Below are 27,416 nucleotides of genomic sequence, written 5' to 3' on the forward strand. Positions count from 1 at the left end.
TTCATGAAGAAATCTTTTCCCTTCTCAGAAGGTTGACTCTTACATGCATTTAGTTAAATATAACACGCATATCTGGCATTTGAACACATTTTATCGAATATTTATCCATAAGAACCTTAGTAATAACAATAAAGCGAAAACTTCACTTACCAAGAGTACTCCAATATCAATTAGAAAAAGTTCGCGGCAGCTCTTTCAGCTTCAGGCCCGTACTTGAATGCACGTACAAAAAGCTAGTTTCACTTTTACTCAAAATCAATCACAGTATCAAGTTCTGTTTCTATTTCTCAAACTCTTTATGTTCTATATCTCTAAATCTCTCGAAACAAACTACTAGCTCGCTCAAGTCTCTTTCTCTTCTCAGATCTTCTCGTTTTTGGTGCTTAACGTGCTTCTCTCGGAAAATGATCATTGCATCATCTCTCGACTCCGATGACTCCACCCACTAAGGCGGCCAACTCTGATTCGTTCATTAGGACCAATCACCGTCTCATTAAATCAAATCACTCTTCTCTAATTTATGTAGATATTTAAAGGGGTCATGACATGAGAAACCAAATTTGCCTTGATCTTTTGGTATATAAGAGGTCTTTGTGTCATTAAAACGTCCTGCAAGTTTCATAGCTTAAGACGTCCTCCCCATTATAAACGAATCATTTATTTAATCAAGCTCTAAATACAGCTCGTTCTGGATCCATGGTAAGAAGTGACGTCACGGTACGAAGTGACGTACCAGCGTTTGCATATGACCGCCTCCAGGCACAAGACAGCTACGCTTAAAGCGCAAGACAACTACGCTCACTTCGTATCGTTGTCGCGCCCGCGCGCCTCACAAGTGTTCAGTCGACGGACAGCGAGTGGGTCTGTGTACAGGGAAATTACGATGCCACGCAGATGTGCTGTTCCTGGCTGTGGACAAACAACATCTTTGAATACGCTGCGAAAGATCCAGTCGTCAGGGAAAAATGGATGCACTTTATTTTTTGCGGACGTCTCAGTCACGGCAGTGTTAGTTTAAGCGTTTGTTCTATACATTTAAGGATGACTGTTTTGAGCTTTGCCAGAAAACTGTTGCTCAAAGATAAGTCCGTGCCGTCTATTCTGGGCTCAACAACGACGACGCAAACTGTAAGTAATGTATTTAAAACTTTAAACTACTTTTTAAATACGCTGAAAGATCCAGTCATCAGGGAAAAATGGATGCACTTTATTTTTTGCGGACGTCCCAGTCACGGCAGTGTTCTATACATTTAAGGATGACTGTTTTGAGGAAAAAATCCCAATATGATGCTTAGCTTTGCCAGAAAACTGTTGCTCAAAGATAAGTCCGTGCCGACATTCTGGGCTCAATAACGACGACGCAAACTTACTTTTTACCATGGCTAATATAAACACATTTGTATAAGAGAATCTTGAAAATATGTCGCCTTTCTAGTAGGCCTACATGTGATAGAAAATTAAAAATGTTGCCTTTATCAATGCTGCATCTTCAAAGATGGCCTGTCTGTGCATGCATTTTTGTCCGTGGTACACCCTATCATTTCATTGGAATTAGTTAAATAATGTTAAACTGTTAGCAAATGAAGCTATAGGATAATTATGCAACAATAATCCGTTTTCAAGTGTCTCGGGTTAATTTTTTTTTATTAATTCAAAATAGTTTCACTTTCCATGTGTACACGGGCTGATCCAGTCTTCGTTGTTGTGGTGATGGTTAATTTTCCTCTGATTCTGGCTCAAACATAATAAGGTTTTATCATTGCAAGAGCCATCGCTTCGCGTGAATCACCCGCTACTAAACAGTTGCGCCGAATCCGCAAATGTTCTGGCTGGGGGCGTTAATAATTGATGCAGGCACTGACGTTAGCCAATCATAACAGTGGGCGTTAACACTGAACTCTTAAAGGGGAAACACCCCATAAACAGACTGTTTGAACCAGAGGATGAGAAACAGGGTGGGAAAAGGTCATAAATCACTACATTTTAAAAGTTTTTTGTAAAAAAAACTATAGTAATACTATAATTGCACCTAAGGGAACATAATAATAAAAATAAAAAAACCATGTCATGACCCCTTTAATAAAATAACTGTTCATTCACATAAGTGTCAGTCTCTTTATTTTCTATTTCAAAAAATAAAAACAGCTTTAGTAACCTGGTTTACACAAGACTTAAAGGGGTCATGACATGGTTTTTTTTATTTTATTATTATGTTCCCTTAGGTGCAAATATAGTATTACTATAGTTTTTTTTACAAAAAACTTTTAAAATGTAGTGATTTATGACCTTTTCCCACCCTGTTTCTCATCCTCTGATTCAAACAGTCTGTTTTGGGGTGTTTCCCCTTTAAGAGTTCAGTGTTAACGCCCACTGTTATGATTGGCTAACGTCAGTGCCTATGCACCAATTATTAACTCCTCCAGCCAGAACATTTGCGGATTCAGCGTATTTAAAAAGTAGTTTAAAGTTTTAAACACATTACTTACAGTTTGCGTCGTCGTTGTTGAGCCCAGAATAGTCGGCATGGACTTATCTTTGAGCAACAGTTTTCTGGCAAAGCCAGCATCATTTTGGGATTTGTTCTCAAAACAGTCATCCTTCAAATGTATAGAACAAACGCTTAAACTAACACTGCCGTGACTGAGACGTCCGCAAAAAATAAAGTGCATCCATTTTCCCCTGACGACTGGATCTTTCGCAGCGTATTCAAAGATGTTGTTTGTCCACAGCCAGGAACAGCACATCTGCGTGGCATCGTAATTTCCCTGTACACAGACCCACTCGCTGTCCGTCGACTGAACACTTGTGAGGCGCGCAGCGCGCGGGTGCGACAACGATACGAAATGAGCGTAGTTGCCTTGCGCTTTAAGCGTAGTTGTCTTGTGCCTGGAGGCGGTCATATGCAAACGCTGGTACGTCACTTCGTACCGTGACGTCACTTCTTACCATGGATCCAGAACGAGCTGTATTTAGAGCTTGATTAAATAAATGATTCGTTTATAATGGGGAGGACGTCTTAAGCTATGAAACTTGCAGGACGTTTTAATGGTACAAAGACCTCTTATATACTAAAAGATCAAGGCAAATTTGGTTTCTCATGTCATGACCCCTTTAAAGAAACTTCTGCATGCTTTCATCACCAGCAGGGTGGATTATTGTAATGGACTCCTCACCGGCCTTCCCAAAAAGACCATAAGACAGTTGCAGTTCATACAGAACGCTGCCGCCAGGATCCTGAGCAGAACCAGAAAATATGAACATATACTAGTCCTCAGGTCTTTACACTGGCTCCCAGTTACATTTAGGATTGATTTTAAAGTATTATTACTGGTATATAAATAATGCAATGGCCTAGGACCTCAACACATTGCAGATATGCTCACTCAATATAAACCCAACAGATCAGTCAGATCATTAGGATCACATCAGCTAGAAATACCAAGTGTTCACTCAAAGCACGGAGAGTCTGCTTTTAGCTATTATGCCAGCCGCAGCTGGAACCAGCTTCCAGAAGAGATCAGGTGTGCTCCTACAGTAGCCACATTCAAATCCAGACTCAAAATCTGTTTAGCTGTGCATTTACTGAATGAGCACTGTGCCACTGTACGTCCGACTGTTTGTACTGTATTTCATTTTTTTATTCTAAACTGTTTTAATTAATCTTATTTATTTTGATTATTTACATTTCTTCTATGTAAAGCACTTTGAATTACCATTGTGTATGAAATGTGCTATATAAATAAACTTGCCTTGCCTTAAAAATTCAGATAAAAAATCAGATTGTGTTCAACAGAGTTAACTGAACTTTAAACAGCGATTTATAATGTTTATAATGTTGTTTTTGTTTAACAGCAACAACATCACCATCAACAACATCTCCATCAACATCTGATTCTGCACCAACATCACCATCAACAACATCTCCATCAACATCTGATTCTGCACCAACATCACCATCAACAACATCTCCATCAACAACACCTCCATCAACAACACCTGCATCAACAACATCTCCATCAACAACATCTCCATCAACAACATCTGATTCTGCACCAACATCTCCATCAACAACATCTCCATCAACAACATCTCCATCAATAACATCTGATTCTGCACTAACATCTCCATCAACAACATCTGATTCTGCACCAACATCCCCATCAACAACATCTCCATCAACAACACCTCCATCAACAACACCTGCATCAACAACATCTCCATCAACAACATCTGATTCTGCACCAATATCTCCATCAACAACATCTCCATCAACAACATCTCCATCAACATCAACAACATCTCCATCAACAACATCTCCATCAACAACATCTCCATCAACAACATCTCCATCAACAACACCTCCATCAACAACATCTCCATCAACAACACCTCCATCAACAACATCTCCATCAACAACACCTCCATCAACAACACCTGCACCAACAACATCTCCATCGATCGACATCTGCATCAGCATCTGCATCACAGATTTTGAATACTGCCTCATGAAAAAGAAAAAAAACATCTGCTTCAAATATTTTAAAACCTGCATCAAAATCTGCATCAAATTCTGATTCTGCACCAACAACATCAACAACACCTCCATCAACAACGTCTCTATCAACATCTGATTCTGCACCATCACCACCATCAACAACATCTCCATAAACATCTGCATCAACAACATCTGATTCTGCACCAATATCACCATCAACAACTTCTGCATCAACAATATCTGCATCAACGACATCTGATTCTTCACCAACATCTCCATCAACAACATCTAATTCTCCACCAACATCTTCATCAACAACATCTAATTCTCCACCAACATCTCCATCAACAACATCTAATTCTCCACCAACATCTCCATCAACAACATCTAATTCTCCACCAACATCTCCATCAACAACATCTGCATCAATACATCTGAGGGACGGTCTGATCAGCTCAGAGTTTATTTCTGTTGTGTTCTTTGTTTGTCTAGACCACATGGTGTTTGTGTTGTCATGCCATATGCTGTTTTAAGTCGTTTGTCACCCTTTATATCCCCTTCTTGTTTTCGGTTTCTGAAGGTTTGTGATTTGGTAATTTTATGTAATTTTTTCTCTGTTTTTGAGCTCCCCCATTTAGGGTATGCGGGTATTTAGGGTATTTAGGGTTAGTTTAGTTTTACTTTTTGGCGGCCGGATCCCCGTACTTCCTGTTTCTCCCTCCCTGTTCCTTTTTGGATCTTCTCTGTCCACCAGTCCCAAAAGATCAGCTACCACCACCAGGTCCCTACTTAAGGATCTAAGGGTTTTCAATAACAACCTGTGTTTCACTTTAAGAAAGCAACCATACATTGGTGTTATTTTCTTTTCTTTGTTTTTACATTTAATGTCATTTATTTAGTTGTATTTTGTTTGATTTATCATTTATTAATACTATTATATTTACATAAATTAATAATAATAAGAAAATGATTAGATTATGTAATTTTATGTATTTATTTTTTATTGAACTTATTTTATTCATTTCCCTGCTCTTGCAATGCTTGCTATTGTTGTTTAATCTATTGATTGTGAGGTTATTGGATGTTTGTCTTCATGAGTAAGTGATCAGAGAATGTGGAGGCATTCTCTGATCACTTACTGTGATGATCAGGTTCTGTTTCTGTGTGTTTGGACTTTGTTTTATTTCATTCATGTTTCTTTGTGTTTGGTCTGTTTTATTTCATTCAGATTCCTTGATTCTGTGTGTGCTTATTGTATTCATTTATCCCTAGCCTGCTTAATTATTAGTTCCTTTGTTTCAGGTGTGTGCCTTGTTAGTTGTATGGTCCCTCTCGTTTATGTCATTTGCCCCATGCTGTGTCTCGTTCCCTGTTCCCCTCTGTGTATTTAAACCCTGTGTTCTCTCTTGTTCCTTGTCAGTGATTGTATGTACGTTCCATGTGAGTTTTCCGGTTCCTTGTTATAAGTTTATCCTGTTCTGAGTGATTAAAGTCTACTTGCATTTAGATCCGACTACCGTCTTTGCTTCCACGCAATTCATGACATAATCACTGACCACACCAGGATCTAGCAGGTAGTTCCCAGGACCCCGTGATGGATCCAGTAGAGATCATGCGTCTCCGTCAGGGGAATCGACCCATCGAGGACTACGTGACAGCCCCTCAACTCAGCGATGCCCATGCCTGATCCTTCTGGGACTCTGAGTCAGTATATCGAGTGGGCTCTTTCTATGAGTGGTTCATCGTTTGCTGTGGGCTTAGCGGAGGAGGTAAAAGTGCTTCACGTGGGCTTCATTCAACCTGTGCTTCTCCCGTACTCGGCCGACCCTATGTCGCGAGAGACGCCCACCAAACCCGCGCTCCACGTCTGCCCAGCCGAGCCCGCGCTCCACGTCTGCCCAGCCGAGCCCGCGCTCCACGTCTGCCCAGCCGAGCCCGCGCTCCACGTCTGCCCAGCCGAGCCCGCGCTCCACGTCTGCCCAGCCGAGCCCGCGCTCCACGTCTGCCCAGCCGAGCCCGCGCTCCACGTCTGCCCAGCCGAGCCCGCGCTCCACGTCTGCCCAGCCGAGCCCGCGCTCCACGTCTGCCCAGCCGAGCCCGCGCTCGACGCAACTGAACCTCACGTCAACCTCGGCGAATCATTGAACGAATCAAGCCCAGTGAAGCGCCGTCGCAGAAGGAGAAGGAGGACTCGTTGGGCTCGCCAGGCTCCGGAGGGCGTTCCCAGACTCCTCGCCCTGCCGGCCCCGCCTCTGCGCCTCGCCCTGCCGGCCCCGCCTCTGCCGGCCCCGCCTCTGCGCCTCGCCCTGCCGGCCCCGCCTTACCTGCGGTCTTCAAGCACCGGGATGCTTCTCTCGAGCCCGCTTACAGGTCAGAGGTTCCTCCCGTAAATTTCCCCAAGTATTTTGGGGGGGGGGGGGGGGGGGGGGGGGGCAGGAGGTACCCTGAGAGGGCCATGGAGGCGGCACCTACATGGATCCTTGCACGGCTTAACACCCCTGAGCTTCCTGTACCGCCCGAATTTCCTATGCTGCTGGTCCCGTCCAGTTCTGTGCTTCATACACCCTGGTCCCCGTCTAAGTCTGCTCCACCCTGGTCCCCGTCTAAGTCTGCTCCACCCTGGTCCCCGTCTAAGTCTGCTCCACCCTGGTCCCCGTCTAAGTCTGCTCCGCCGTGGCCACCCTCACGACCTGCTCCGCCGTGGCCACCCTCACGACCTGCTCCGCCGTGGCCACCCTCACGACCTGCTCCGCCGTGGCCACCCTCACGACCTGCTCCGCCGTGGCCACCCTCACGACCTGCTCCGCCGTGGCCACCGGCTCCGAGGCCGTCCTGGAATCCATGGTCCCTAGCTACCCTGTCTGGGACTCCAGGACGCCCTCCCCCCCCTCCCAGGTCATCGCCTTGATCTTGAACGGCGTGAGGTCACGCCTTTCGGAAGGGGGGAATTATGTGATGATCAGGTTCTGTTTCTGTGTGTTTGGACTTTGTTTTATTTCATTCATGTTTCTTTGTGTTTGGTCTGTTTTATTTCATTCAGATTCCTTGATTCTGTGTGTGCTTATTGTATTCATTTATCCCTAGCCTGCTTAATTATTAGTTCCTTTGTTTCAGGTGTGTGCCTTGTTAGTTGTATGGTCCCTCTCGTTTATGTCATTTGCCCCAGCTGTGTCTCGTTCCCTGTTCCCCTCTGTGTATTTAAACCCTGTGTTCTCTCTTGTTCCTTGTCAGTGATTGTATGTACGTTCCATGTGAGTTTTCCGGTTCCTTGTTATAAGTTTATCCTGTTCTGAGTGATTAAAGTCTACTTGCATTTAGATCCGACTACCGTCTTTGCTTCCACGCAATTCATGACACTTACTTATGAAGACAAACATCCAAGGTTTTTAACATCACAGGAAGTTGTGAACCAGTAATTTTCCATTGTGTGCTTTTGGTATAATAACACTTGTTGGATTTGTACTGGTCAGATAAAGTCTGAACATTGAAACATACACAACTAAGATTATTCAATAAACTCTGCTAAACTCTCAGGCTAATAGAAGACTGATTTCTTCTGGCTAGGATTTGGCGTCCGGGGTTGAATCTGATATTTCTATATATCTAACATTTTGGCATGACCTAAGCACTACCTCTACTCTCCAGGTTCGCACTCTCTCCCTCCCTTGCCATTGCAACTCTACATCCCTATAGGGGACCACTGTAAAACCCAATAAGTTAACTCAACTCAAACTGATTGAGGAAACTGATTGCTTCAAACCATTTAAGTTTAAAAACAAATACGTATGAGTATTGTGAACTTATATATATATATATATATATATATAGTCATATTCACTCAATTTAGTGTTGGTTTAGTCAATAATTTTGAGTGTATGTAACATGAATATTTTAAGTTCATTCGATAAGTCTAAACAACTATATAGCTACTCAAATGGTTTGAGGAAACCGATTGCCGTAAATGATTTAAGTTGATTAAACTCAAATTAATAAAGGTAAATAAGACAAGGGGAAAACATTGGTATAAAGCAATGGTGAAAGAAAAGAATGCAATTATTAACAGTATTTATTGAAAAATCATTTATTAGAGAGAGAGAGAGAGAGAGACCTTCATCTTCAAGTGGACGATCACTTCTTTGAGTACGACTCATTTTCGGAGAGCTTGTGGTTCATACACTGTATATTTGAAGACCGCTTTATCACAGGATCTGTGAAAGGGAAGAAGAATTTATATAAAATTAACCATTGACTAACATCTTTGTATCCATGTTTGAATATATGTATAATAATTTGCATAGAAATGCAGTAGAATTCCGTTGACTTCTCAGTTTACCTTTAAAAGCTTTGACTATATCGTCATCAAGCTGGACATGAGTGTCCATTTATCCTCTTGTCTGTCGTCACTATACAGCACTCTATGAGTTACATTGAACATACGATTGGAAGCCCAACACAAAAAGTCACTGATATAGTTATTTGAAGCAATTAAGCAACCTGTGAGTATTAGAGGGTATGTTGTATATTGATAATTGTGGTTTATTTAAACCTAGGTGTAGGGTAAACCTAGCGTTCCCAAGAACGTCGATTTCAGTTATCTTCTATAGTAGCTGGTCTGAAAAAATATTAATATGAAAAAAAGAGAGATTATATATATTAATATGAAAAAAGAGAGATTATATATATTAATATGAAAAAAAGAGAGATATAATATATATATATATATATATATACACACACACACACACACACACACACAAACACACACACACACACACACACACACACATAAGGCAGGCAAATTATGATGAATGATATGTTTTACAATGTACTTGGTGGGTAATATTTACATTTATTCATTTAGCAGACACTTTTATTCAAAGCGACTTACAAATGAGAACAATAGAAGCAGTTAAACTAACAGTAGGACAACAATATGTAAGTGCTATGATCCCTCTCAGTTCAATCTATCGGTTATCCTGGAAAGATCATATTGAGACTCTATGTAAAAAGACAAAGCAGAGAATCTATTTTCTTCGCCGTCTTAGGTCTTTTGGAGTAAGGCGGCAGATTCTTCTGCTGTTTTTTAGGTCTGTAATATTGAGTTTACTGCAATACTGTAATTCTAGTTGGTATAAAAGTCTGTCTGTCGTGTTAAAAACAAAGGTTGTTAATCAATTAAAAATCTGCTCAAAGATAGTAGGTCAGCCGCTTGAGAAGATTTATGACTCAGTTTATCACAATAATATTCTCAGACTGGCTCACAATATAGTTTTTAATCCCATGCATATTTTGCACAAAGAGTTCGAACTACTACCGTCAAAGCGGAGGTATAGAGTTCCCAAATTTAATAAGGTGAAGCTAAAAAATTATTTTGTGCATCAGGCAATCATAGCGCTGAACAAAACCTAACCTAATCAGAGATCAGGAGTATTGGGATGATGGGGCCGATGGATAAATGTTGTAATGATTGTATAACTCTGTGGTTTGAGTGAATGTCAATATTGAATGTTTGTTAAATGTTGTGGTAAGCATGGATACTGTCATGTAAAACAAATTTCAGACTCTGTCTGACAATAAAGTATAAAGTAAAGTAAAGTACATGTTTGTTTTTTTTTGTTTTGTTTTTATAGAATAGAAGAGAAAGAGTTAGTATTACTGGATAAAGTGCTGCCGAAAAAGATGCGTCTTCAGCCGTTTCTTGAAAATGGCTACGGACTCAGCAGCTCTGGTTGAGTTAGGCAGATCATTCCACCAGCAGGGAACCGTCATGGTAAAGGTCCGAGAAAGAGATTTAGTGCCTCTTTGAGATGGCACCACAAAACGGCGTTCGCTTCCAGAGCGCAAGTTTCTGGATGGCACATAAGTCTGAAGTAATGAGTTTAGGTACAAGGGAGCAGTGCCAGTGGTTGTTCTGTAGGCAAAGGTCAGTAACTTGAATTTGATGCGAGCGGCAACTGGCAACAAGTGCAATTTAGTGAGGAGAGGAGTGACGTGTGCTCTCTTTGGCTCGTTAAAGACCACTCTAGCTGCAGCATTCTGGATCAGTTGCAGAGGTTTGACAGAGCAAGCTGGAAGACCAGCCAGGACAGCATTACAATAGTCCAGTCTGGATAGAGCAAGCACCTGGACAAGGAGTTGTGTAGGATGCTCTGATAGGAAGGGCCTGATCCTCTGATGTTGTACAAGGCAAATCTGCATGACCGGGCAGTACTATCAATGTGGTCTGTTAAGTTCAATTGATCATCAATTACAACTCCAAGGTTCCTGGCAGATCTTAATGGAATCATGGATGACGAGCCTAGCTGAATGGTAAAGTTGTGATAAAGTGTTTGGTTAGCCGGGACTACAAGTAGCTGTCGTCTTCGCAAGGTTTAGTTGAAGGTGGTGGTCCTTCATCCAGCCAGAAATGTCTGTCAGGTAGGCTGAGATGCGAGCGGCCACCATCGGATCATCAGGCTGGAATGAGAGGTAGAGTTGTGTCATCAGCGTAGCAGTGATAGGAAAAGCCATGTTTCTGAATCACAGATCCTAGTGATGACATGTAGATTGAGAAGAGAAGTGGTCCAAGCACTGAGCTCTGAGGCACTCCAGTAGCTAGATGTTTGGTCTTAGACACCACACCCCTCCCCGACACCCTAAAGAACCACTGGAGTGCGGTTCCCGAGATGCCCTTCATCTTTAGGATTGACAGGAGGATCTGGTGGTTAACTGTGTCAAAGGCAGCAGACAGATCTAGAAGGATCAGAACTGAGGATTTGGAAGCTGCTCTTGCCAGTCTCAGAGCTTCAATTACTGAGAGCAGAGCAGTCTCAGTTGAGTGTCCGCTTTTGAAACCAGACTGATTGTTGTCCAGGAGGTTGTTCTGCATAAGAAAGGAGGAGATCTGGTTGAAAACAACTCGTTCAAGTGTTTTTGCGACAAATGGAAGGGATACCGGTCTATAATTTTCTAGATGTGCTGGATTTAGAGTGGATTTCTTAAGCAGTGGGGTTACCCGAGCCTGCTTAAATGCTGTGGGAAAGGTACCCGTGTGAAGAGAAGTGTTTATGATGTGCGTGAGTGCGGGTACAACCGAGGAAGAAATGGCTCTAAGTAGGTTAGTGGGAATAGGATCAAGCGGACAGGTAGTAGGGCGATTGGAGAGGAGGAGTTTGGAGACTTCTGTCTCTGAAAGCAAGGAGAAGGAGGGTAGAATTTGTGTGTTAGCTGGTAAAATGTGTGTGTAAGTTTGTGGATTGGTAAATTGGCAGCTGTTGGTGGTTGTTTTATTTATGAAGAATGTGGCAAAATCATCAGCTGTTTGAGTTGATGAAGGAGGAGGAGGAGGAGGAGGAGGAGGGTTAAGAAGAGAGGAGAAGGTTTTTAAAAGCATGTGAGAGTCAGAAGAATTGTTAATTTAGTTGTGATAGAAAGTTATTTTAGAAGTATAGATATTATCAGAGAAGGTTGAAGAGAGGCGTTCGTAGATCGACTGGTAGAGACTGTTTTTCAAAGATGGCTTCTGCCTGTATACGCAAAGTTGACTGTATGTATAAAATATCTTCTTATTAAACTGTCTGGACACTGACAAAAGTTCTCAATGCTTCGGTTTGAAGGTAGGGCCCCTAATTATGCTACCGTGTTAGTGTGGGGCTATTTTGAGCCATGTTAGTGGTATTAACAAGCGATTTTTATTTGTCATTACTTTATGCCCTATATACTAGCGTTATACTAGCGTTATGGGCTAAACTGTTTTTAGAGATAAAACTATTTACATTCGATAATCATGAAAACAAATCTCAGATAACGGTTGACTAGGTAACAATGTGTAATTAGACCAAAGGTTCATTTTGCACCGGAGTTCTCCTTTAAGGGGCACCCCCCTTTTTTAAATAGACATAAAAATGCACATTCCGAACTTAAATGGTTGAATCGAAATGGATTATTTAATTTTTAATAATGAAAATGTGTTTGAAATGTTTTGAATTGAAATATTCACAGCTTAAACATGCAACCATGTTGAATTTGAGCCAATAAAAAAATCAATAAAAGTCCTAAAAATACAATGCATTAAAATGCAAGCATGGTTAATGCAATGCCTATTTTTTTCAAGTAGTGCAATTCAACAGGCTTTTTGTTTCAAAAACATTTGTCATTACTTCCATATTATTGCGCTATAAAAATGTTCTGTAAGTTTCAAAACTCCCATGATATTCAAAAACTTCCTTGTTAGTACAAAAACGAAAACTAATTTTTAATCCAAGCTTCCAAAAAGACTCGTTTCAGTATAACGTCATAGTGTGATGAAAGAGTACTTCTACATAAGTGCCTCTAGCCTCGCTCACCAGTTCGTGCATGTCATGTAGTAGTAAATACGAAAGAGACACAAACATTACTCGACACACAAACCGATAGAGATGCTTCAGGATTACAAGAGGTTTTGCAGTCCCTAAATTCAGTTTTTTGATGTAAAATTATAAGTGGACTTCAAATAACATTATACAATAACAAAATGCAGTTCATCACCCCTTTAAATGTATTTTTAAACCTTTATTTAACTAGGAAAGAAGACTCACTGAGATTAAAATCTCGTTTACGGGAGTGTCCTAGCCAAGATAGGCAGCTGAGTTTACATATAGGCATTTGTACATCGAAGTTACAACACACATAAACATAAACAAATATCATTACATAAATATAAAACATGCATCTGGTTAGAAACATTTACACACCATTAGCGTGTAGTGCATGAGTTAAAGGGGTCATGACATGGTTTATTTTATTTTATTATTATGTTCCCTAGGTGCAATTATAGTATTACTATAGTTTTTTTTACAAAAAAAAAATTAAAATGTAGTGATTTATGACCTTTTCCCACCCTGTTTCTCATCCTCTGATTCAAACAGTCTGTTTTGGGGGTGTTTCCCCTTTAAGAGTTCAGTGTTAACGCCCACTGTTATGATTGGCTAACGTCAGTGCCTATGCATCAATTATTAACGCCCCCAGCCAGAACATTTGCGGATTCGGCGTATTTACAAAGTACTTTAAAGTTTTAAATACATTACTTACAGTTTGCGTCGTCGTTGTTGAGCCCAGAATAGTCGGCACGGACTTATCTTTGAGCAACAGTTTTCTGGCAAAGCCAGCATCATTTTGGGATTTGTTCTCAAAACAGTCATCCTTCAAATGTATAGAACAAACGCTTAAATTAACACTGCCGTGACTGGGACGTCCGCAAAAAATAAAGTGCATCCATTTTCCCCTGACTTCTGGATCTTTCTGCAGCGTATTCAAAGATGTTGTTTGTCCACAGCCAGGAACACATCTGCGTGGCATCGTCATTTCCCTGTACACAGAGCAGACCCACTCGCTGTCCGTCGACTGAACACTTGTGAGGCGCGCGGCGCGCGGGCGCAACAATGATGCGAAGTGAGCGTAATTGTCTTGCGCTTTAAGCGTAGTTGTCTTGTGACGGAGGCGGTCATATGCAAACGCTGGTACGTCACTTCGTACCGTGACGTCACTTCTTACCATGGATTCAGAACGAGCTGTATTTAGAGCTTGATTAAATAAATGATTCGTTTATAATGGGGAGGACGTCTTAAGCTATGAAACTTGCAGGTCGTTTTAATGACACAAAGACCTCTTATATACCAAAAGATCAAGGCAAATTTGGTTTCTCATGTCATGACCCCTTTAAGGATAACAATACATTTAATGGTGTTTTTGCATCCTTTTTAATACTCGAAAGGTGTTATTAAATGTCAGCTGCAGAAGTTTAAACTAACCAGACCAGAAAACCCTGATCAGAGCACGTTACCCTTAATAAAAACGTAAAGGATTCTCAACAAAATTTGACTTTTGAGGGTTGAACAATTGAGGGCTCTCAGAATCATTCAAATGTGTGTTAACAGTCCTTCTGTGATGGTTGGCTAATGCCTTTCTTAGTCCAGTCATTTTAAGCCAAAACGGGGGTCAACCTAGAACAAATTGCAACAGAAGCAAACTCGACTGATTTTGTATCCTTAATATGTCCTGAGTAAGTGTAACCCACCTAAAAAGGGTAACCAGTTAATTGTGTGCAATTATTTTCATTATTTATCCATACTTTACGTTTATGAGTAATGGGGGTTTTATTTTGAAAAATATATTTTATTTTGTGGGAAACCGGAAGTAGCGCGCTAAGATACTTCCGTGAGTCGAACGCGCTAAAAAGCAAATGGAGCACTGCTTCGGGTTCCCCCGCGAGTTAAAATAAACAGAAGAAAAGGTATGAAAACCTGTCTATTTTTTCTAGCAGTTAAATATGATTCAGTTCGTTATGTAAACATCTGTATACTTGTTTTAGAAGTTGGAGAGCCGTCCAGAAATCGTTTTATCTGTCCTGGCTTCTCATACTGAAAATCCTCTCTTGGTAAGCTAAAGCGTTCAATGATGGTGTGTGTGGAAAAATACCACGAGGTAGCCATGTTAGCTCCAATTAGTAATTATTCAAACATTTCTGTTGTTCCAAAGGAATGTAACATTATAAAATACATTTATTTCATGGTTTAAGGAGAGATGTAAACTAATTTGATATGTTTAAAAAAAAAAGATACTTTTGTAACATTTTACTTTGTGATATATATGTGACAAAAGGTTAAAGTTACATACAGGAGAATATAAATTGTCATTTTAAGTTAGTTAAAGTCGTTAAATCAGCAAATACTGTAAATTCATATAAATGGGTTTAATTAAAACTGTATTTCATTTATTTTGATTTAAAATCTAACAAAATCCTATGTAAAAAGGGATTAAAAAGAGAGAGAAAGTTAATTGGTATAATGTGTCCTATAATTACATTTCATTGTAATGACATAAGGTTAAAATGGTATATTCTGATTTAAAATAGCTATTGTTTTCTTCATGTGAACTATGCTATGATATTTCTAACAGTAATATAATGTTGTACAGTACTTTAAGAACTATTTGATATCATTGATTTTGGACTGAACCTGTTCTATATACAGGTCAGGTCTTTTTCTTGCTTGATGAGATGAGCAGAAATTCCAGAAGCTCCAGTCCTTGAATGATATCAGGTGAACCATTGACCCATAGATGGCGAGCCTTCCCAATGAGCCGTGAATCTCCACCACAGCAGCTCGGAAGCCTGTGGTAGGATTGTGTCAGTTCAACTAACCGGCACCAACGAGATTTTCCCTGACGAAACCTTGACCTTGACTATTTCCCTTGACTAACTGACTCGAATTTTCGATTGACTTTGGAATTCTTCAGGAAAATTTCCAAGGAATATTTTCGACAAAGAAAGGACATTTTATTTTATTTTACATTTATTTTGGGCCCATACTTATTGTGAACAAAAATTGTTGTGAAGTGTGAAAGCTTTTTGTTGACTAAAAGCTTACATGTCAAACCGTTATACTTGTGTTGCTGGTTATTACTGTACTTCTCAGCTCCTACGAACCTAGGGTGTACATACGGGTTACACGGTAAAACTTGGCGAGCCAGCCAGGAGCTTTGAGTGAGTAATAACCAGGCTTCTTTTCGGAAAAAAAGTGTAATTGAGTGCCCTTAAAGTGTACATTTTTGTTTTTGTTCTTTTTCCAAAAATGGATGTGATTGAGAAAGAAAGTATTAAGGTCCCCAATGCCGTCATTGTGTCAGGTTTGACAAATACCGATGTAGATGAAGAGATTTATGAAGATTTAAAGCAATTTGGATCTATTAACAGAATTGTGAAGGTTTTAGACGAAACCTCTGAGTTTTATGGTAAAGCTCTTGTAGAATATGTATCTGGTGCTGCTGTGGAGACACTTGAGAAAGATTTACCCTTTGATAGAACCAGTGATACTGATGACGCTGTTGTCTTCCACGTTGAAGCTTTAGCCAGTTCATACTCAAGTGGAAAGGGTACCGATATTACCAAAACATTTCTGTCTGACCTCCAAAATGTTGCAAAACTCAGTGGAAAATCTTTTGAAAACCTGCTACATGATGAGTTAGCACGAATCACTGGATTACTGGAAGAGCCGAGTGAGTCTGGCAAACCTCAGGGTACAGTTGTGGCACCGGCTGGAACAGCCACAGGTCCCGTTTCCCTTGATGCCATTCCAAGGGATTCAGTCAATGATGAGCAACGTCCTCTTGACCCCTTTAGCCCTCCTTTCAGACCTATGGCAAATGCTAGGCCCACTCAATTGCCAGTATCTTCCTTCTTGCAAACTGCCGAACAACTTACTCCACCTGAGGTGCAGCGTGTAGTGGTCGAACACATTGTCAAAAGTTCTGACTTCTCTTCACAAATACACGCACCAGCAAAAGTTAGACCTTTTTCCGGCAAAGTCCCTTGCCCAAACTTTGAAGTCGATTATGAAACTTGGAGGAACAGCATTGAATGTTACTTGGCTGATCCTACCGTTTCCAGTGCACAGTTGGTAAGACGCATTGTTGACAGTTTGCTTCCCCCTGCCACTTCGGTTGTCAAGTCACTTGGTCACCATGCAAATCCAAAAGCTTTCCTCGATCTGCTTGACTCAGCTTATGCTACGGTGGAAGATGGAGACGAACTTTACGCCCAGTTTCTAAATGTTAATCAGAACTCAGGCGAGAGACCTTCCAATTATCTCCAGAGACTACAGACCCTTTTGAATAGAGTTGTAAAGTTGAAAACCATTTTGCCTCAAGACTCAGACAAGCAGCTCTTAAAGCAGTTCTGTAGGGGCTGCTGGAATAATGTGCTGATTAACAACCTTCAGCTTGAGCAACGGAAGAAAAATCCGCCCACTTTTCCAGAGTTTTTACTCCTTTTACGCACAGAGGAGGACAAACAAACTGCAAAAGCGAACAGGATGAAGCAACATCTGGGGTTTCAAAAACCAAAAGCTCAAGCTGCAGCACAAGTGCATGAGGTATACGTGGAGGACACATACAATTCACCTCAGTCTTTCTCTGCCGAGCAACCAGCTATGAAACAACTTCAAAAGCAAATTGTTGAGCTACAAGCTCAAATTGCTGCTCTATCGAGTCCTAAACAACAGACATCATCTACAAACACACCTGAAAGGAAAAAGGAAAAGGAGAAACGAAAAGAGAAACCTGTTTACAAAAAGACATCAACATCAAAACTTACCTCAGGAGCCGCACCCGCAACAGTCAAGTCAAAGCCAAAACCATGGTACTGTTTTAGTTGTGGCGAGGATGGACATATTGCCACAAACTGTGATGATCCTCCCAACCCCACATTAGTGTCTGCAAAGAGAACTTTGCTGAAAGAGAAACAACGAGCTTGGGAAAAAGAAAATCCAACCCCCGATAAACATTTAAACTGAACAGTGTTTCTATTGAGGGACAAATGGAAACAAATCAACCTGAAAGTCCCAAAATTGACCCAAAATTGAAAGTCAAGTTAAAAGAGCACAAAGTGACAAAAACCGTAACCTTACCTAAAGGGCTAGTTGGTAGCAAGAGCACCGCTAACGTTAAAGTTAATGGGCTTGAGTGCAATTCACTACTTGATACTGGGTCGCAGGTAACAACTATGTCACTGTCGTTTTACAACCGTTACCTTTCAGATCAGACCATTCACCCAGTAGCTGACTTACTAGAGATTGAAGGGGCTAACGGTCAGTCAGTGCCCTACCTGGGGTATGTCAAAGTCATACTCCAGTTTTCCAAAGAGTTCATTGGTATTCAGCCTGAATTAGAGACACTTGCCCTCATAGTGCCAGATGTTAGGTCCAACAATCTCACTCCGTTGTTAATAGGAACTAACACCCTCGATCCACTGTACGAACAGTTTTGTGATGACAATACATTTCGAAAGAGTGCTTACTGTGGCTACCACCAAGTCCTGAGAACCCTACAAATGAGACACAAGCATAGTTTAAATGGCAAACTAGGTCTCGTCAAATTGAGAAATAATGAGCCAAGTGTAATCGGTGCTAGTGAAAGGATAGTGCTAGAAGGATATGCGAATATCGACAATGCAAACAATGAACAATGTGTTTTGCTTGAGCAACCTACAGTGTCATCCTTACCTGGGGGAATTTTTGTCGAATGCTGTCTCATTAATGTCCCAAGAGACACCCCATACAAGATACCTGTAGTGGTAAAGAATGAAACTGATCGAAACATCTCCCTTCCTGTTAGGTGTATCATCGGTGAACTTAGTGCTGTTAAAAAGATTGTTCCAACTCAGAAACCCGCTAGTTGCAGTAGCCACCAACAGCCCACTAGCCAAACAAACAAGCAGCAAAGTTCAAACCTAACCTTCGACTTTGGAGAATCACTTTCCGAGGAGTGGAAAGCTCGTATGACAAACAAGTTAAACACATTTTCAGACATTTTCTCTCATCATGATCTCGACTACGGACATGCAACAAAAGTGAAACATTCAATCAAACTCAAGGATGAGACACCTGTCAAGCAGCGCCCACGTCCTATTCATCCTCAGGATTTTGATGCAGTGAGGCGTCACCTGCAGGCTCTCCTTGAAGCAGGGATCATTCGCGAATCGCAGTCTCCTTTTGCGTCTCCAATAGTCGTAGTAAAAAAAAAAGAACGGTGATGTCAGATTATGTGTAGATTACCGGCGATTGAATATGCAAACGATCAAAGATGCGTATGCATTACCGAATCTTGAGGAATCTTTCTCAGCCCTGAGCGGATCTCAGTGGTTTTCAGTAATGGATCTGAAAAGCGGCTATTACCAGATTGAGATGACAGAGAGTGACAAAGACAAGACAGCGTTCGTGTGCCCTCTCGGTTTTTGGGAGTGGAACCGCATGCCACAGGGGATCACCAACGCGCCCAGCACTTTTCAGCGTTTAATGGAAAAGTGCATGGGGGACATTAATCTGCGCGAGGTGCTTGTGTTCTTAGACGATATTATTGTCTTTTCCAAAACACTAGAGGAGCATGAAAATCGTCTCACGAACGTACTGTCCCGATTGCGAGAGAACGGGTTAAAGTTATCTCCTGAAAAATGCCGTTTCTTTCAAACTTCGGTTCGTTACTTAGGTCATATAGTATCACGCGACGGAGTTGAAACCGATCCTCAAAAGACAGAAGCACTTAAGACCTGGCCAAGACCTCAAACCTTAAAAGACCTTAGGTCATTTCTTGGGTTCTCCGGGTACTATAGAAGGTTCGTGGAGGGGTATGCTAAAATAGTAAAGCCCTTAACCAACCTCACAGCTGGCTATCCTCCCGTGAGTAAAGGCGCAAAGATTACCAACATAGCCGCCAAGTACCATAATCCCAAAGAACTTTTCGGAGAAAGGTGGACCCAATCCTGCCAAGACGCTTTTGACCAGATTATTGAAAAATTAACATCCGCGCCTGTCTTAGGGTACGCAAATCCAAGATTGCCTTATGTTGTTCATACTGACGCGAGCACAACCGGCCTGGGCGCGGCGTTATATCAAGAACAAGACGGCCAGACCCGCGTCATTGCGTATGCGAGTCGGGGTCTCTCACAGTGTGAAGCCCGCTATCCAGCCCACAAGCTGGAATTTTTAGCTTTAAAATGGGCTATCACCGAAAAATTCCACGACTATCTATATGGCAACGTGTTCACAGTCATTACTGACAACAATCCTTTGCTGTACGTTTTCACCAAAGCCAAATTAGATGCTACTAGTTATCGATGGATAGCAGCCTTGTCTACGTTCACTTTTGACATCAAATATCGCGCCGGCAAGCAAAATCAAGACGCCGATGGCCTGTCAAGGAGGCCACATGGTGAGCTAATCAGTGACAGTGCATCTCAAGAAGAGAGTCAAAGAATACATGACTTTACCTCATACCATCTTGCACCTGTGAACGTTGTCCAAGCCACATGTCAACTCCACACTATTTCTCAAAATGACTCTGGTCTGTCGCCATGTTACATTGAGTCACTTGCCGTGCATCCAGATGCTATTCCCTCAGCATTTTCTGACGATGAAAATCTTAGTGGTCTTTCAACCGTCCCTAAGTACAGTGAGGCTGAGATAGCTGAGTTGCAACGAGCTGATGCGGTAATCAGTGTAATCATACAGTCATGTGAGTCAGCAGAACCTGTCCCTGATGGTAATAACTGTCCTGAACTCCAGCTCATGCTCAGAGAAATGAGTCGATTTGAAATAATAGACAGTCTGCTGTATCGGAAAAGACAGTGTGACAACAAAACCATCTACCAGCTTGTCTTACCCAAAATTTTGAGAAACCCCGTGCTCTACAGTTTACATGATGAAATGGGCCATTTAGGAGCCGAAAGAACTCTTGAGCTAACCAGATCGCGGTTTTATTGGCCAAAGATGTCTCACGATGTTGAGTCCAAGATTAAAAGCTGTCCAAGGTGCGTTAAAAGGAAAAGCCAACCCGACAAAGCCGCACCTTTAGTCAACATACAGGCAAGTAGGCCAATGGAATTGGTCTGTATGGATTTCTTGTCCATCGAACCCGACAGTCATAACTGCAAGGACGTTCTGGTCATAACGGACCATTATACGAAATATGCAAGTGCCATTCCGACTCGAGACCAAAAAGCTCTAACTGTAGCCAAATGCCTTTGGGAACAGTTCTTTGTCCATTACGGATTCCCTGAACGTCTTCACAGCGACCAAGGTCGCGACTTTGAGTCACAGGTCATCAAAGAGTTGTGCGCCTTGGTCGGTACTAAGAAAGTAAGAACGAGTCCTTACCATCCCCAGGGTAATCCCGTCGAGCGGTATAACCGTACATTGCTCAGTATGTTGGGTACGCTCAAGGACAAAGAGAAAACTAAGTGGCGCGAGTACGTCCGACCTCTCACTCATGCATACAATTGCACAAGGAATGACGTCACCGGGTTTTCACCCTATGAGTTGATGTTCGGGCGCCAACCTAGAATGCCCATAGACATTGCGTTTGGTCTACCAGTTAAGAACAATTCGAACATGTCTCACTCGCAGTATGTGAAAAACCTTAAGACATACTTGAAAGAAAGTTATCAGTTAGCATCTGCTAATGCAAAGAAAATTGCTGACAAAAACAAACGCAGGTTTGACATGAGAGTAAGGGAGTCAACGCTTGACACAGGCGATAGAGTTCTAGTGCGAAATCTCCGTTTTCGCGGCAAGCATAAACTCGCCGATCGGTGGGAGTCCACTATTTATGTTGTACAAAAGAAAGCTGGAGATATACCTGTGTATACAGTCTGTCCTGAGGGTCAGGAAGGACCTTTGCGCACACTCCACCGCAACTTACTGCTTCCTTGCGGATTTCTATCTGAAGATGATGAGAAAATGGCAAAGCCAAAGAAAGCCTCAAAACCCAAAACAAGGCAAACTTCCGTCTCTCCAGAGGAAAATGCCCCTGATTCTGACAGTGATGATGACTATATTCAGAGTTATTACCCTACAACAATCAAGACAACCACAAGGATTATTCAACCAAACAGTATGAATTCAAACACGAATGCTACAAAGGATAATCTCCTAAATGTTGAGGAATCTAAAACCTTACCTATGGACTTACCTTCAGGAATCCTGGATCAACCTGTGGAACAACGGAGAACAAACCAAATTGAAAACTTAGCAGAAGTGACACAAGATGAACTAGAATCTGGAAATGAACAAGAGAGTAAACTTAACGAAATAGAACATGATCTATCAGACAATTACTCTTGTACAGAAACTCCAGAGAGAGTCGAGAAGTCCAAAGACATTGATCAGAGACAATCTACTGACTTGGACAATGCTGAACAAGATACTAGTTCACTTGAGCTTGCAGATCATGATGTTCCTAACAATCAGACTGCTGACCAAATACGCAGATCTGAACGGTTGAGAAAGCCACCTGCTAAGTTTACTTATCCACAGCTTGGTAAACCCTTGATTTCATTTGCACAAACTATACTGGATGGGTTTAACAAAGTTTTAGTTGAAACATTTGAAGGTGCCCCTGCCCTTGTACGAACATGAAGGGACTCATGTTAATTAAGAGGGGGAGGAGATGTAACCCACCTAAAAAGGGTAACCAGTTAATTGTGTGCAATTATTTTCATTATTTATCCATACTTTACGTTTATGAGTAATGGGGGTTTTATTTTGAAAAATATATTTTATTTTGTGGGAAACCGGAAGTAGCGCGCTAAGATACTTCCGTGAGTCGAACGCGCTAAAAAGCAAATGGAGCACTGCTTCGGGTTCCCCCGCGAGTTAAAATAAACAGAAGAAAAGGTATGAAAACCTGTCTATTTTTTCTAGCAGTTAAATATGATTCAGTTCGTTATGTAAACATCTGTATACTTGTTTTAGAAGTTGGAGAGCCGTCCAGAAATCGTTTTATCTGTCCTGGCTTCTCATACTGAAAATCCTCTCTTGGTAAGCTAAAGCGTTCAATGATGGTGTGTGTGGAAAAATACCACGAGGTAGCCATGTTAGCTCCAATTAGTAATTATTCAAACATTTCTGTTGTTCAGAAGGAATGTAACATTATAAAATACATTTATTTCATGGTTTAAGGAGAGATGTAAACTAATTTGATATGTTTTAAAAAAAAGATACTTTTGTAACATTTTACTTTGTGATATATATGTGACTAAAGGTTAAAGTTACATACAGGAGAATATAAATTGTCATTTTAAGTTAGTTAAAGTCGTTAAATCAGCAAATACTGTAAATTCATATAAATGGGTTTAATTAAAACTGTATTTCATTTATTTTGATTTAAAATCTAACAAAATCCTATGTAAAAAGGGATTAAAAAGAGAGAGAAAGTTAATTGGTATAATGTGTCCTATAATTACATTTCATTGTAATGACATAAGGTTAAAATGGTATATTCTGATTTAAAATAGCTATTGTTTTCTTCATGTGAACTATGCTATGATATTTCTAACAGTAATATAATGTTGTACAGTACTTTAAGAACTATTTGATATCATTGATTTTGGACTGAACCTGTTCTATATACAGGTCAGGTCTTTTTCTTGCTTGATGAGATGAGCAGAAATTCCAGAAGCTCCAGTCCTTGAATGATATCAGGTGAACCATTGACTCATAGATGGCGAGCCTTCCCAATGAGCCGTGAATCTCCACCACAGCAGCTCGGAAGCCTGTGGTAGGATTGTGTCAGTTCAACTAACCGGCACCAACGAGATTGTCCCTGACGAAACCTTGACCTTGACTATTTCCCTTGACTAACTGACTCGAATTTTCGATTGACTTTGGAATTCTTCAGGAAAATTTCCAAGGAATATTTTCGACAAAGAAAGGACATTTTATTTTATTTTACATTTATTTTGGGCCCATACTTATTGTGAACAAAAATTGTTGTGAAGTGTGAAAGCTTTTTGTTGACTAAAAGCTTACATGTCAAACCGTTATACTTGTGTTGCTGGTTATTACTGTACTTCTCAGCTCCTACGAACCTAGGGTGTACATACTCTGAAGTGGGTTACATAAGGAAAAAAATAAAGCCCCGAAGAATCCCATTAGGGGAAAGTTGAGAAAAAGACCCAAATATAGCCTATTCATTCTTTCTTTCACGTGAATATGGTAAACATTTATCCTTTAGATATCACCATGAAAATGACTGAGTTGATTACTTGCATCAAGACAAACAAAATGCATTACAAGTTTTTTGAAATTGTCTGTTAACATGGGCAAACGGAGCATAATCTAATTATGTATGTGCTAATTTACATAAATACCACAGCAGATCTAAACATTGCGTATAGATAAGTCAGGTGAAAATGTCTTGTTGAATCTTGTTGACATATAACAGTAAAAGACTTAATGTTAAGCTCTGAATGGAACCCATTTAGGCTACACATGAGCATAAATACAAAGAGGCTAGACCTTAAATCAGTATTGAGTGTATTAAACCAGTATTATTATTGCAGAGATGGGGTTTGGGGCTGGGTCCGTGGGACTGTTTCTCGGTTCACTTTTTATATTGCCTACCTTTTGTCTTCTGCATTCTCTGCTCTTCCCTCCGACTCATCCCCCAACCCACGGTTGTCACAGTGTCTTGTGGTTCCCTGGGTTAAACACTAGAGGTCCTCAGTTTTCACGGTGTCTAGGCATACAGTCTACCAAACAGTAGACTGTACCCATTGACTTCCATAGTAGGAATTTTTTTTTACTATGGAAGTCAATGGGTACAGTCTACTGTTTGGTTACCGACATTCTTCAAAATATCTTCCTTTGTGTTCAGCAGAAGAAATAAATTAATACAGGTTTGAGACAACTTGAGGGTGAGGAAATGATGACAGAATTTTTATTTTAAAGTGAACTATCCCTTTAAGGGCCCTATCTTGCACCCAGTGCAATTGACTTTGTACACCGACGCATGTATCATTTCTATTTTGCACCCGCGCACGGCGGACTTTTCCTTCTACAGATGCACGTCGGTAAATTAGGAAATGAACTTGCGCTCGCGGGGGCGGTTCAGCGAAAGGAGGAGTGTTCCGGCACAAACATTCCCTGGTGCTATTCTTCAGTTTTAGAAAGCAATTCCGCCACTGACCAGGAAAAACCTAGTCAAACGACAGTGGCGCATTGCGCGTTAGCGATATGGTATTTTAAGGGCACATGCTTGGCCATAATGTAGCTTGTTAACGCGCATACACTTTGATTCTCTAATATAAACAGACGCAGCAGTTTTCATTTTTGCAAATCATACATTATTACAAGGAAAAATATTAACACGCGAGGGAAATCATTGTTGTGTCCGTGAAGATGTGGAAAAAATCTATCTAGATAAAAAAAAAAAAAATCTAGATTAGGCGACACATTTACCCAAATTATACGCCTGTTTAACCGAAGCTAATTTGGGTGGGTTTCTCCCATCATCCCCAATGTCACTTCTCTGTGTTTTACGGCCCTGACGAGAACGTCGGCCTCCTCGGCTGTGAATCGCTCCTGGTTTGCGATGGCAAATCCGCCGTTATAACAGCAATCCGCCATGGGACAAGGGCGCCGGCTCTTAAAGGGAATGTGAGAGGACGCTCTGATTGGTTTATTTCGCGTTACGGCCAAACCACACCTATGAATAATGAAGCTACTTCAGACCAACCCATTTTAGATTTGCGTTTCAGATCGTTAAAATAGGGCCCTAAGTCTTTTACTGTTATATGTCAACAAGATTCAACAAGACATTTTCACCTGACTTATCTATACGCAATGTTTAGATCTGCTGTGGTATTTATGCAAATTAGCACATACATAATTAGATTATGCTCCGTTTGCCCATGTTAATAGACAATTTCAAAAAACGTTTAATATATTTTTTGTTAGTCTTGATGAAAGTAATAAACTCAGTCATTTTCATGGTGATATCTAAAGGTTAAAATGTTTACACTATTCACGTGAGAGAAAGAATGAATAGGCTATATTTTGGTCTTTTTCTAAACTTTCCCATAATGGGATTCTTCTGGGCTTTTTTCTTTTTCTTTTCTTACTCAGGACATATTGAAAATACAAAATCAGTCGAGTTTGCTTCTGTTGCAATTTGTTCAACTTTTTTTCATAAAATGACTAGCCTACGTCTTTGTCGAAGGGTGTTTGTTGTAAAACCAGAATGTCTTGCAGGCCAGGGTGTTTAATCATTTTTTTTTAAAAATAAAGAAAATAAGGAAGTGCATGCTAATAAATGATGAGGAAGCAGCTATAGATTCACTACGTAGATAGGCAGGCACAACTGTATTTGTTTTGAGGTTTGCCCTCATTTTATACATGCTTATCATTTCAGCGACGGTTCCCTGTCCATTCCTGTGACATCATGGATTATCCATCAATCATTCTGTTTTTCATTAAGCTAAAATTATATTCTAATGGACAGTTTTCTTTGCTTATAATAACTTTTTGGGGCAGAAAAGTCAAGGAGAGTGTGGCTAGTTGTTCCATATTAGTACACTCTAAAAAATGCTGGGTTGTTTCAACCCAATTTTGGGTAAAATATGGACAAACCCAGCCGTTGGGTTAAATTTTTTACATTACATTTTTAACCCAACGTTTGGGTTTGTCCATATTTTACCCAAAATTGGGTTGAAACAACCCAGCATTTTTTAGAGTGTATGATTGTTTTATACATACAATATTGTTAATACAAATAACATTTTATTTGAATGTGTCGCTGTTACAGTGTAATTATACATTTATGTGCTGGGTAATATTAATTATCTACATATATGGATTGGGTAGGATTAGGAGTTAGTTTAGGCTAATTACAAGCAATTATGCATAATTTATAATTACCATAGTAATTATGTAACAAGGACACATTAAAATAGTGTTTACAACATTATTAATTTTGTAGCAATATACAAAATTAATCCATAGGTTTTTTTTTAAATGTTGTATTTTGTTATTAATGTTCATTTTTAAATTATACAAAATAAATAAATCATCATTGCTAATTTTAATAGAATAAAATAGAATAATTTACTTTTCATGATTAATTTTGTTGTAGTTTTAGATGGTAATTTTTCATTTATTCAGACTAATTACTGTATTATTACTGTAACAGGATGTATATACAGCTTTCTTTCTGAATCATCCCATCTCTCTCTCTCTCTCTCTCTCTCTCTCTCTCTCTCTCTCTCTCTCTTTCTCACTCTCTCTCTCTGTCTCTCTTTCTCTCTCTCTCTCTCTATTCATACACAATTATGTTTTAAGGCTGGTTATGACGCAAACAGTAAATTCCAGTGACCACTTTTTTTATCCATACGTTTTCATCAATGTGAACAAGTTTTATTTGAGAACAAATTATGACCCATTATTAGGAATTAATAAAAAGAATGCAGAAGCTGTTTGACAAACCTAAATTCTTTTAACATTGCTGTTTGGTTAAGAATGTAACTAATGCAGATATTGTAAACATTGACGTTGCCGGGCGAGGCCGGGAGTCATGCGATGCTGGAGGGATTTCATCGAGGTTGGTAGCACTGATGGTGTGTGTCATGAGCATCACC

At 40.4% G+C, this 27,416-nt stretch overlaps 2 long non-coding RNA genes across 2 annotated transcripts; both read left to right on the forward strand.

Moving 5' to 3' along the window:
* The first annotated feature begins 14,664 nt into the window (after nucleotides 1–14,664).
* On the forward strand, nucleotides 14,665–15,921 carry LOC306989067. Its single transcript, XR_013795555.1, has 3 exons — nucleotides 14,665–14,744; nucleotides 14,823–14,888; nucleotides 15,484–15,921. It is a non-coding gene; the product is annotated as an uncharacterized lncRNA (long non-coding RNA).
* A 6,568-nt stretch (nucleotides 15,922–22,489) lies between these two features.
* On the forward strand, nucleotides 22,490–23,864 carry LOC306989667. The gene is made up of 3 exons (XR_013795685.1): nucleotides 22,490–22,677; nucleotides 22,756–22,821; nucleotides 23,416–23,864. It is a non-coding gene; the product is annotated as an uncharacterized lncRNA (long non-coding RNA).
* Nucleotides 23,865–27,416: the final 3,552 nt, after the last annotated feature.

The sequence above is a fragment of the Phoxinus phoxinus genome (assembly GCF_949152265.1).
Source record: "Phoxinus phoxinus genome assembly, chromosome: 21".
Taxonomy (NCBI): domain Eukaryota; kingdom Metazoa; phylum Chordata; class Actinopteri; order Cypriniformes; family Leuciscidae; genus Phoxinus; species Phoxinus phoxinus.